The following is a 13,457-nucleotide window of genomic DNA, read 5'->3' as shown; positions in this document are numbered from 1 at the left end:
GAAAAATTTATGAATACACTTCTCACACGAAGAATTCGTTTGCACAATCGAGACAAAAGAGTGCAAAACATCTTCTGTCGAAGGCCTTCCATTCGGTGATCACACTCACTGAGCTGCAAGCCTCTATCTTCCTGAACGTCTGTGCATCATTGACACATGCCTCTGAATTAATAAAGAGCTCCATTAATTAGGGCTGAAACATGCCATTCGCTATTTAGTGAAGGTCTTAAAACCCACCCTGGAGATGGCAATGAATCTTTCAGAACCGAGGATAGAAAATGTTATGCCAAATGGCTAGCTCTCTCCACACATATCATATGTAACAGTCTGCGAGATAATAGCCACATCCTTTAGTCAACGTGTTCATAAAGAGTTTCACAGAGTACAGTAGCCTGTACCTTGTTATTTCCTTGGCATTATTTCGTTTATTTGAAGAGACAGAGTGTAAACAATATGTAAATGTCACCAGAGCACTCAAATTAACAATAAATCCAATATCGTACTTGAAAAACCAAGTGTATTCCCATAATGTTTTGAATGGAGACAAACTGAGCGCCATCTCTGAAGGAAGTTAATAACTGCTTCCTCCTAGTGTGCGAACAGTACACACAGACTGAAAAGTGAGACAGAGCAAAATTAGGAATTGTAGTCGTAACAGCTAGAGGCAGCACCATGTCTGAAGGAAGTTAATAACTGCTTTCTCCTAGTGTGCAAACAGTACAGATAGACTGAAGGAGATGGAGCAAAATTAGGAAGTTGTAGTCTTGATAGCTAGAGGCAGTGCGCTGAGGCGCTTCCTGCTCCAGTCGGTCGAGTAGGAGCTCTTGTAGAAGCAAGAACTATGCTTTTTTGATCAGCTGAGCACCTTAGAGGATACAGAAACGTAATTTTACAAACAGATTCTTTTCACTCGTCTCGTTTTGTATTACGTTTTTGCCTCTTAACACTCTTAAGAAACAAGTACATACATGCTGTTGTTCTATGAATAATTTTTTTCTAATCTTTCATTACTTTATTTATCAATTAACCTTGAATAAAGTATTCTATTTCAAATGATGCAGCTTCTAAAAGCGAACGTGATTGATCTACCTGACTACCTGAATCTAATCAACCATACTTTTGTCAAAATTGCACACAGTCGTCCAGTGATGGTGATAATGTTACAGTTATTATCCTAATAAACCACATTCATATAAGAGACAAATATGTACATGTAAATATTTTCATAATCATGTACTGAATTTGTATAAAACTGCTAGTGAAGGTGTGGATATGTTCATGTTTAAGATCATGAAATGGAGCATATTGAAGAGTCTTTTGAGATACTTAACAAGTCTTACAAAGGTACAGTTTTGCCATATAAATATTTTATTGCAAAGATAGCTGAGTTGTTAAATACTGAACACAAACAAAAAGTATGTAACACAAAGAGGAATATTAATTTATGGCATCAGTTTTTAGATATCAATCCCATCGATATAATTAAGAAACAAAAGGAATTTGATGCATATATGGATTCTCACTTTAGAGCTCATAAGATATGTGTAAAATATGATGGCATAAAAAGTTCGATTTAACCTTCTATGTTGTGCATCATAACTGAGTTTTCCTTTCTGTACATCATTATGTAGGCAAGTGTACCACCCAGTATTTCCTCAACAAAACTAGCATATAAATTAGGCGCGTAATGGGGCCCCTTAGGGAAATGGCAGCAAGAGAGGGGAAGAAAACCAATGTGCACTCCGTGTGCATACCGGGGGGAGTCATTCCAGATGTGGAAAGGGTCCTTCCGGATGCCATGAAGGGTACAGGGTGCACCCATCTGCAGGTGGTCGCTCATGTCGGCACCAATGATGTGTGTCGCTATGGATCGGAGGAAATCCTCTCTGGCTTCCGGCGGCTATCTGCTTTGGTGACGACTGCCAGTCTCGCTAGCGGGATGAAAGCAGAGCTCACCATCTGCAGCATCGTCGACAGGACTGACTGCGGACCTTTGGTACAGAGCCGAGTGGAGGGTCTGAATCAGAGGCTGAGACGGTTCTGCGACCGTGTGGGCTGCAGATTCCTCGACTTGCGCCATAGGGTGGTGGGGTTTCGGGTTCCGCTGGATAGGTCAGGAGTCCACTACACGCAACAAGCGGCTACACGGGTAGCAGGGGTTGTGTGGCGTGGGCTGGGCGGTTTTTTAGGTTAGATGGCCTTGGGCAAGTACAGAAAGGGCAACAGCCTCAACGGGTGCGGGGCAAAGTCAGGACATGCGGGGACCAAGCAGCAATCGGTATTGTAATTGTCAACTGTCGAAGCTGCGTTGGTAAAGTACCGGAACTTCAAGCGCTGATAGAAAGCACCGAAGCTGAAATCGTTATAGGTACAGAAAGCTGGCTTAAGCCAGAGATAAATTCTGCCGAAATTTTTACAAAGGTACAGACGGTGTTTAGAAAGGATAGATTGCATGCAACCGGTGGTGGAGTGTTCATCGCTGTTAGTAGTAGTTTATCCTGTAGTGAAGTAGAAGTGGATAGTTCCTGCGAATTATTATGGGTGGAGGTTACACTAAACAACCGAACTAGGTTAATAATTGGCTCCTTTTACCGACCTCCCGACTCAGCAGCATTAGTGGCAGAACAACTGAGAGAAAATTTGGAATACATTTCACATAAATTTTCTCAGCATGTTATAGTCTTAGGTGGAGATTTCAATTTACCAGATATAGACTGGGACACTCAGATGTTTAGGACGGGTGGTAGGGACAGAGCATCGAGTGACATTATACTGAGTGCACTATCCGAAAATTACCTCGAGCAATTAAACAGAGAACCGACTCGTGGAGATAACATATTGGACCTACTGATAACAAACAGACCCGAACTTTTCGAATCTGTATGTACAGAACAGGGAATCAGTGATCATAAGGCCGTTGCAGCATTCCTGAATATGGAAGTTAATAGGAATATAAAAAAAGGGAGGAAGGTTTATCTGTTTAGCAAGAGTAATAGAAGGCAGATTTCAGACTACCTAACAGATCAAAACGAAAATTTCTGTTCCGACACTGACAATGTTGAGTGTTTATGGAAAAAGTTCAAGGCAATCGTAAAATGCGTTTTAGACAGGTACGTGCCGAGTAAAACTGTGAGGGACGGGAAAAACCCACCGTGGTACAACAACAATGTTAGGAAACTACTGCGAAAGCAAAGAGAGCTCCACTCCAAGTTTAAACGCAGCCAAAACCTCTCAGACAAACAGAAGCTAAACGATGTCAAAGTTAGCGTAAAGAGGGCTATGCGTGAAGCGTTCATTGAATTCGAAAGTAAAATTCTATGTACCGACTTGACAGAAAATCCTAGGAAGTTCTGGTCTTACGTTAAATCAGTAAGTGGCTCGAAACAGCATATCCAGACACTACGGGATGATGATGGCATTGAAACAGAGGATGACACGCGTAAAGCTGAAATACTAAACACCTTTTTCCAAAGCTGTTTCACAGAGGAAGACCGCACTGCAGTTCCTTCTCTAAATCCTCGCACAAACGAAAAAATGGCTGACATCGAAATAAGTGTCCAAGGAATAGAAAAGCAACTGGAATCACTCAATAGAGGAAAGTCCACTGGACCTGACGGGATACCAATTCGATTCTACACAGAGTACGCGAAAGAACTTGCCCCCCTTCTAACAGCCGTGTACCGCAAGTCTCTAGAGGAACGGAGGGTTCCAAATGATTGGAAAAGAGCACAGATAGTCCCAGTCTTCAAGAAGGGTCGTCGAGCAGATGCGCAAAACTATAGACCTATATCTCTTACGTCAGTCTCTTGTAGAATTTTAGAACATGTTTTTTGCTCGCGTATCATGTCATTTCTGGAAACCCAGAATCTACTATGTAGGAATCAACATGGATTCCGGAAACAGCGATCGTGTGAGACCCAACTCGCCTTATTTGTTCATGAGACCCAGAAAATATTAGATACAGGCTCCCAGGTAGATGCTATTTTTCTTGACTTCCGGAAGGCGTTCGATACAGTTCCGCACTGTCGCCTGATAAACAAAGTAAGAGCCTACGGAATATCAGACCAGCTGTGTGGCTGGATTGAAGAGTTTGTAGCAAACAGAACACAGCATGTTGTTATCAATGGAGAGACGTCTACAGACGTTAAAGTAACCTCTGGCGTGCCACAGGGGAGTGTTATGGGACCATTGCTTTTCACAATATATATAAATGACTTAGTAGATAGTGTCGGAAGTTCCATGCGGCTTTTCGCGGATGATGCTGTAGTATACAGAGAAGTTGCTGCATTAGAAAATTGTAGCGAAATACAGGAAGATCTGCAGCGGATAGGCACTTGGTGCAGGGAGTGGCAACTGACCCTTAACATAGACAAATGTAATGTATTGCGAATACATAGAAAGAAGGATCCTTTATTGTATGATTATATGATAGCGGAACAAACACTGGTAGCAGTTACTTCTGTAAAATATCTGGGAGTATGCGTGCGGAACGATTTGAAGTGGAATGATCATATAAAACTAATTGTTGGTAAGGCGGGTACCAGGTTGAGATTCATTGGGAGAGTGCTTAGAAAATGTAGTCCATCAACAAAGGAGGTGGCTTACAAAACACTCGTTCGACCTATACTTGAGTATTGCTCATCAGTGTGGGATCCGTACCAGGTCGGGTTGACAGAGGAGATAGAGAAGATCCAAAGAAGAGCGGCGCGTTTCGTCACTGGGTTATTTGGTAACCGTGATAGCGTTACGGAGATGTTTAATAAACTCAAGTGGCAGACTCTGCAAGAGAGGCGCTCTGCATCGCGGTGTAGTTTGCTCGCCAGGTTTCGAGAGGATGCGTTTCTGGATGAGGTATCGAATATATTGCTTCCCCCTACTTATACTTCCCGAGGAGATCACGAATGTAAAATTAGAGAGATTAGAGCGCGCACGGAGGCTTTCAGACAGTCGTTCTTCCCGCGAACCATACGCGACTGGAACAGGAAAGGGAGGTAATGACAGTGGCACGTAAAGTGCCCTCCGCCACACACCTTTGGGTGGCTTGCGGAGTGTCAATGTAGATGTAGATGTAGATGTAGATATCATTAATTTGTGAAGCTGCTATATTTTTTCTACATGTTGTATTAATCTCATAAATTATATGGATTCATATCACTGACTGCTTTCAATTGTCTAACACATTTGAATTCGCGAAATGCGTTATAAGCTTTCAAATAAACATACAGTGGATCTAAATTCCATATTTCTTCCATTTTTCAAATATAATGCATGCTACATTGTGTGATCATACTATGATGAAACACTGAACTGATTATTTTTCGATTAGTTTGGAACACAATAGATATAAAAAAATACATATCAAACTCATTGAATTCTAGTAGCTCATGGTACCTAGCTTCAATTGTTCTGTAGATTGTAGTTCATAAGAAGATATCAGACTTTTGGGATTTCATTTTATCTTTGCTCTAGTTCATCATTAGGTTTACATTTAATAGTTGGTACTCGAATTTCTAAATCTTGTACACCAATTTTACCTTTATTTGGTAATGTATCTTTTACTTCAATGCCAGCATCATTATAATCAGCCCATCTTAGTATAGCGTTTCTACCACTGGAACTCCCTGTAAAAATTACTGTAATATCACATTGCCAAATTACCTTGTTATAATCTTTGAAAAATCGACCTACCATTTCCAGTGGATAGAGTAGTTCATTTTCTTTTTTTCTTATTTTGCCATTGTTTAGTATATAACCTTCAATACATATTTTGTCAGTAATGGATATATTGGTGGTGTCGAGCTATGGTAAACATTCCCTTATAAGATCTTAAAACTTCTTTATTATATAATTTTATAAGATATGAATCAGATTGTTGCTTAGTCAACAATTTATTTACAACTCTCTAAAACAAGACAATCTTCTTTTTTCTCTTTTGATGTCACAGAATATATATCTCTCAAGCCAACCTTATCGATGTCAAAACACTCACTAGCACACACCAAAACACCATATGGCAGAGAAACCTGTTCCCACAGATGATATTAAAGTCGATAAAACTGTTGACGAAATAAAAGAACAGTTAATTCCAGATAAAACATTATTTCCTTTTTTCGTGGTTATAAAGTCAAATAGTTTTGTAACATAGTTATCAATCAGGTTTTTTTTCATAAAATGTTGGATAATCGATTCCAGCATCTTCTAACATTCTAAAGCTCATGTAAAACTCAGAATGATTAGGATGCACCTACCAATGTATGTTAATTTCTCTATCTTTGCAGGGAATATTTTCTTATTCAGAGGGAATGAATAAAACTCATAGCTTCCAAATTTGTTCAGTTATTTAGAATAAAATTCTTGAATAACTGAAGCATTAGGAAATCGATTAGATCATCATCATCATTGGTTATAGTTACTACTAAATCCTGAATTTTACCATGAATTGGAATAAATAAAGGATGTTTTGGTTCATAAATTGCTGATGATCCAAATTCTGCATTAGGCATGAATCAAGCAATAACATAATTTTCATGCTGTTACTAATCAGTGTGCTTTACAAACATTAAAGCTAAATTCAAATTAAGTTAATTAACTCAAATGGAATTATTTTAGGAACAGTCTTTTCATTAGCTTCAATAGTTTCTTTAAATCCTAACACACTTCCTATACTATCTTTTATATCCACATGCAACTTAATATTGCTCTCAGTTATTACTCTATTTTAACAATCATCTACTTTAATGTGTATATTAGGCTTTTTTGTATGAAAATGTTTTTCTAAATTTTTTAAGGTATACTGATTGGTAGGAATTAATATTATTTCAATATCACAATTTAGTTTATTTATTTTTTGATGTGATACTTGGAGTTAAGAATGTTGTTTAAAATCCAACCAATGTTACACTTTCAAAGCAATCTCTTATAGGAACAGGTAATCGTGTTTCGAGCTCTGATGAATTGTCACACAGTTAAATTATTCAACTCAGTTATTGGCAATTAAACGAAGAGAGATTCGGATCCAAAAATAAGAACTCCAGACAAGAAGTCGAAAAGTAAACATGGTAAACAATTACCTAACTGTATTAGATTTGCCATTATTCGATCAGTTGGATGTGGAAAAACAACAGTAATGGTCAATAATTATATTTTAGCTCTAGCATGGTTAAATTGGGACCCAATTAATAATTTACACATCTATTCAAAAAGTTCAGATCAGTCAAAGTATCAAAAATTTATTGAGTAATATATAAAACTGAGGACTCAACAGGTGACTCATTAGCATCATTTATTAGTAGGAATGATGAAATTATACCTATCGATGGCGGTAAAGATCATTCATTTGTAGTATTTGATGGATTTTATTGTAAGAGAGGTAGACATAAAAGAACTGATTGCTTTTGTATAGATCAAATATATTCAAAGACACCAAAAACTGACACAAATCTACATTACATTTATCTTAAATTTGTTGATGGTGGCTTAAGATATGATGAATTCAGAAATATATGCAATGGTTGTTGCAATGATGATTTGGGTTCATAGCTATAAACATGGTAATGTGATAAGGTGATGATGTGTTAAAAATGATTCAACAAAGCAGAGAAGTTGATAAAAGTGGTTCCTTATCATCTACATTATTTAGCAGAAATTTACGTTTTTCCAACATTTAAAAAAACATCCTCAGCGTGATTATACATTTAGTGAATCAGAAATACAAGAATTCTCAAAGAATTGTGAAGAAGAAATTAAAGATAGAAAAAAGTTAAAAAATTAATAAGAATCAGTGAGTAGTGAAAAAATTAATATAAGTGAAAGAAGATACAATTTTTGGATTAAAAGCTGTTGGCACATTTAAATATATTGAAAAATTATCAGTATATTTGTAGGTGATAAATCAAAAATTGGACAAAAAATATATGAAGGAACTAAGGGATTAATGAATCTTTTAACTAAAAGACAAATTAGTATGGATGATATAGATGAAAAATTTGATGATGTTGAATACTGAAAAAAATTACTGATGAGCATTTCTCAAATGTAAGATGAGAAAATGTACGTTCAAGTGTAGACTGAAGTGTAGATGAGAAACAGGGTATAGGATTTATTAAAAGATCTGCTGAAAAACCAGTTGAAATTTCTGAATGAATGATATGCAGGACTTAAATGGTCACTTAATGGCTATTCATGGTGAAGATACTGCTGCTAACAAAAATTATTACTACAAAAAGTTGGCATAACAAATGTGTTAACCAGCATATTTAGTGATAATTACACAACAATCAAATAGGTACACACTACTTAATCAGATTTCTGAATAATATACCAAATACATTAAGGAAAAGTGAAAAATATGGGCAAGGAATATTAAACACAGTAATTAACAACTAACCAACAGAAATGAATCTACTAAGTTATAATTACTGTGGGCTAGATATCAAATTAGATGAAAGATTAGCATTTGGTGATCCAGGAATAAATGTAAAAATAAACCAAATTCATTCAAAACTGAAGCCAATGAGGGGCTGTTACGTATATTGACAATTTTTAAGTGATGCTCAGAAAAGAAAATGGGACAGGAAATTGGCTGTAATATTCCAATAGCATTAAGTATACCTGTTGTGATTTTAGCTTACTGAACAAATAACAAAAAGAAGGAGATAGTGGATTAACAGAGCATGGAGGCAGTTTTCTACCATTACTATTGGCTGCAGTGAATTTCTTTTAACTGCAGCTGGAACTTTAGCTGATGGAGCAGTTGTTGCTAATGCTGTCAAAAATAAAACGAAAGGTGATAAAGAATTCGAAGAACAAGCAAGAGGTAATTTAGAAATTGGATAAAAAGGTACAGTGTTAAAAAAAAGTTTCTAAGTATAATTGAGATGTACCTAATGCAGTGAGTAGTTTGCATACAGAGAAACTTGCGAAACAGTTACAAGTTAAACACATTCACAATGTATTCATGGTTGATGATTTAACTAACAAAGCAAAAAAGCTTGAATTTGGAATAATAAATTTAGATACAGCTGATCATGCTGATACTCAGTGCATTTGCGACTACAAAAATAAAAAAAATTATCTGATTTGTCTGCTGGAATTATTCAAATGTGTGTGAAATCTTATGGGACTCAACCTCGCAAAGGCAGTATTAACACTATACTTAGGTCAGTTAAATAATCTTCAGAAAAGAATGTGTGACAAACGAAAACTGAAACTCAATATGATGTAAAAATCTAAAGAGTAATTTTATTTGGAGCTGATATAGATGCTGATTTATCACCTACTGATTTTAAAAAAGATAATAGGACATAACTTTACTGAAATGGAAATTGTTTGATCATCTCAGTTGGATAATGTGTTACTTGAAATGAAAATAGAAGATAAAGTATTTATATCACTAAATCAGTCTGCTAAAATTGTACCTGCATCAGGTGAGTTCCTCATATTTTGTGAACTTATTTTAGAAACAGATGATGATGACAGAATGGAACAATAATTAAATTTTTATGCTAATTAAATGAATAATCATATTTGGTGGCTAAAATGTAAGACATTTGCTGAGATACATTATCCTCAAAAAGAGTAACAAATAAAAATGGGAGACAGAGAATTCGTGGAATTTGTTCAGTACAAAAAACTAAAAGGAGTAAATTGTAAGTGAAGGGGTGTGCAATATTTGTGAAGGAATAATTAATTACATAAAGCAATGAAAAAAAAATTTAAATGAAGACATGGTGCCTCTCTTTGAATAGTAGATTTGTGGCAAGTTGATTTAGTTGAAATGGATTCTGAATAATTAAAGGGAATAGCAAAAGTAAATAAAGGATATAAATAGTTGTTAACTATTATTGATGTATATCCCAAATATCCTTACGCTAAACCAAATCAAGATAAAACATATAAAGTGTAGCTGATGTCTGGAAATATATTTAGAGCGAAAACTTCAATAAATTTTCATACTGATAATGGTAAAGAATGCTACAGTAAAGATTTTTCAAGAACTTATAAAAAAGTATAAAATTAATCGTTGACCACCATTTACTGAAAAAAAGAGTCTGTTGTTGAAAGATTTAATACACCATTAAAAGAAAAAATGTGTGAAATGTTTTCTTTTCGAGGCAGTTATAAGTGGATAGATACAGTTTCAAAATTACTTGATGAATAAAATAACACATCAAATCGAACCATAAAAATGAAACCAAATCACCTTAAAAAGGAAATGAGAACCACATTTTAAAAGATATTTATTCTCAAACTAATACTCCTGGTACTAACAAATATAATATTGGTGATCAAGTGAGATTAAGCAAATTGAAAGGAGTATTTGAGAAAGGATACACTGCTGACAGGTCTACAGAATTACTTGAAATTGAAGATGTAATATTTTCAGATCTAGTCATAGACAAATTGAAAGATATTAAAGGAAATTTTTACAAGTATTAACTACAGTAAACAATATAGCCAGGTGTCTATCTTGTTGTAAAGTTTTGAGAAAGAAATGAGATAAAGCATATGTAAAATGGTTAGGATTTGATAATTGATAGAACAGTTTTGTAAATAAGGGCAATTCCATCTTATGAAAGATTTCTTGTAAAAGTTGGTTTTCACTGTATCCTTTACATAACTGAAAGTAATTTCTGTAAAAATTAAGATTATTGCTCAGTTGCTCAATTCATTCAACTGTATAAGTTGATTGAATTTGTATTATATTCAATTCTTATTACAGTATCTTTCCACAATTTGGAAGCTTGTCTTTCAAGTACATACAATTGTGTTTGCAGTTTTCTTCTTTGACATCTAATCACATAGTAATTATACTCAAATTGGGAATAAAAAAATTAAATTAAAAATATATTTCTGAGATTTATATTTCCAGTTGGTGTCACAACCGGTGGCTCCATTTATCTAATTTTTATCTTTATCTTTCAGTTGTCTTTTGTCGTTTTTACATTGATGGTAATACTTCTTTTGTAACCCGTTTAGTAAATTTTTCAGCAAAAGGCATATTGATAAACATAGTACATGCCTGGAAGTTTGAAGGTGTTGTTGTTTTCCCATTGACTTTGATTTCTGAATATATCAGTTACCATTAACATTTCCTTACCATTATATGTAAGCTTATCTATGAATGACCTCATTTACATATATAATATGTATTCAGTTAATTTGAAACCATAAATTTAACACAAAAATATCTTATAACAGGTTTTGTATATATAATTGAAGTTGTTTGCACTTCAATTTTTTCTGTCTGTTTGTTACCTTGATGATGATGTATCTGTATTCATTGAACAGTTCATTGGTGTGTTCCTGAATTATGTATATGTCCTGAATGGTGATGAAGTGTGCATTACAATTGCGTTGGCTTCCACAGCCAGAGTCAGTCGACATAGAAGATTCTCCGTATGGTGCCATGTCATAATGTATAAAACTACTGCTACTGGAGAAAAACCAATGTTTTGGTCACTGTTGCAGTGGCCTTTATCTGGGCCTAATTGTGCGTTCTAGCTATGCAGCATCCTTTATATTTTGTGATTACTGTTCATTGCACATGCCATTACGTCATAATTTTAAAATGGTAGTTAGTTTCATTGGTCACTTAAAGAGGAAGGAGAGTGAATTTTATTTTAATAGGTTTTTGTGGTGGAGGGAGAACGTAACCTTTGTTGTCTATTGGCTATTTTGTTATGTGCCATGATTGGTGGTCATCACCAAATGAGAATTTGGCTGCTGTATAGCAGCTGATGGATGTCGGCCGCACGGTGGCAGTTACACGTTAGTAGTGCTCATGACTCATGTTGACAGGGTGGTCTCTTGGGCTCTGATTGCTGGCAGCAAAGATGGGGAAAGTCTGAGTCCATCTTACGTATTCATGTTACAGGGTTATTACAAATGATTGAAGCGATTTCATAAATTCACTGTAGCTCCATTCATTGACATATGGTCACGACACACTACAGATACGTAGAAAAACTCATAAAGTTTTGTTCGGCTGTAGCCGCACTTCAAGTTTCTGCCGACAGAGTGCTCGAGAGCGCAGTGAGACAAATTGGCGACAGGAGCCGAGAAAGCGTATGTCGTGCTTGAAATGCACTCACATCAGTCACTCATAACAGTGCAACGACACTTCAGGACGAAGTTCAACAAATATCCACCAACTGCTAACTCCCTTCGGCGATGGTATGCGCAGTTTAAAGCTTCTGGATGCCTCTGTAAGGGGAAATCAACGGGTCGGCCTGCAGTGAGCGAAGAAACGGTTGAACGCGTGCGGGCAAGTTTCATGTGTAGCCCGCGGAAGTCGACGAATAAAGCAAGCAGGGAGCTAAACGTACCACAGCTGACGGTTTGGAAAATCTTACCGAAAAGGCTAAGGCAGAAGCATTTCTTAAACAGGAGATTGGAAAAGCGATGGATAGGTCGTGGTGGAGATCATGAGCCATAATTCATGTCATAGCCTCCACGCTCTCCCGACTTAACCCCATGCGATTTCTTTCTGTGGGGTTATGTGAAAGATTCAGTGTTTAAACCTCCTCTACCAAGAAACGTGCCAGAACTCGAGCTCGCATCAACGATGCTTTTGAACTGATTGATGGAGACATGCTGCGCCGAGTGTGGGAGGAACTCGATTATCGGCCTGATGTCTGCCGAATCACTAAAGGGGCACATATCGAACATTTGTGAACGCCTAAAAAAACTTTTTGAGTTTTTGTATGTGTGTGCAAAGCATTGTGAAAATATCTCAAATAATAAAGTTATTGTAGAGCTGTGAAATCGTTTCAAACATTTATAATAACCCTGTATTAGGGTGTTTACGTATTTCAATGCCCTTTTTGATTTTGCGTTTCACCATTACCAGCTACTTGGCCGACACACAAGCTTCGCTCAATTTTATTTCTTTTCTGCAGAATTGCTGATTTTCTGCCAATTCAGATTTGCTGTGTTGCCCTAGACGAATATAGCGCTCCCCAATGCACGTTGCTATTGGCCTACCAGTCTCGCCGATTCATGCCTCTCGACATTCGCATTTCACCTTATCCTTAGTGGAGCCTAGCACATACTGGATACTATGCCCACTATAGAAGACAGGCTGCACTCCAACGCAGCGAAGGTGTCTGCCTATTCAGTCAGCTACATTTTTCACATAATGTAAGCACACTGTTGGCTGCAGTTTACATTCTCCCTCCACCGCAATAACCGTTTAAAATAAAGTTCCCTCTCCTTCTTCCTTAAGTGACCAATGAAACTAACTTTATTTTTAAAATTATGACGTAATGGCATGCATAGTGAACAGTAACAATAAAATATAGAGGACTCTTCATACCTAGAATGCACCATTAGATCCAGAAGAAGACCACTGCAACCATGGGCGAAACGTTGGTTTTTCTCCAGCAGCAATAGTTTTATATATTATGATGTGGCACCATACCCAGAAAAGTTTCATGTCGAAATGTGCATTGTTTATA

The sequence above is a fragment of the Schistocerca americana genome, chromosome 3, assembly GCF_021461395.2.
Source record: "Schistocerca americana isolate TAMUIC-IGC-003095 chromosome 3, iqSchAmer2.1, whole genome shotgun sequence".
NCBI lineage: Eukaryota > Metazoa > Arthropoda > Insecta > Orthoptera > Acrididae > Schistocerca > Schistocerca americana.
This window is presented reverse-complemented; position numbering follows the sequence as displayed.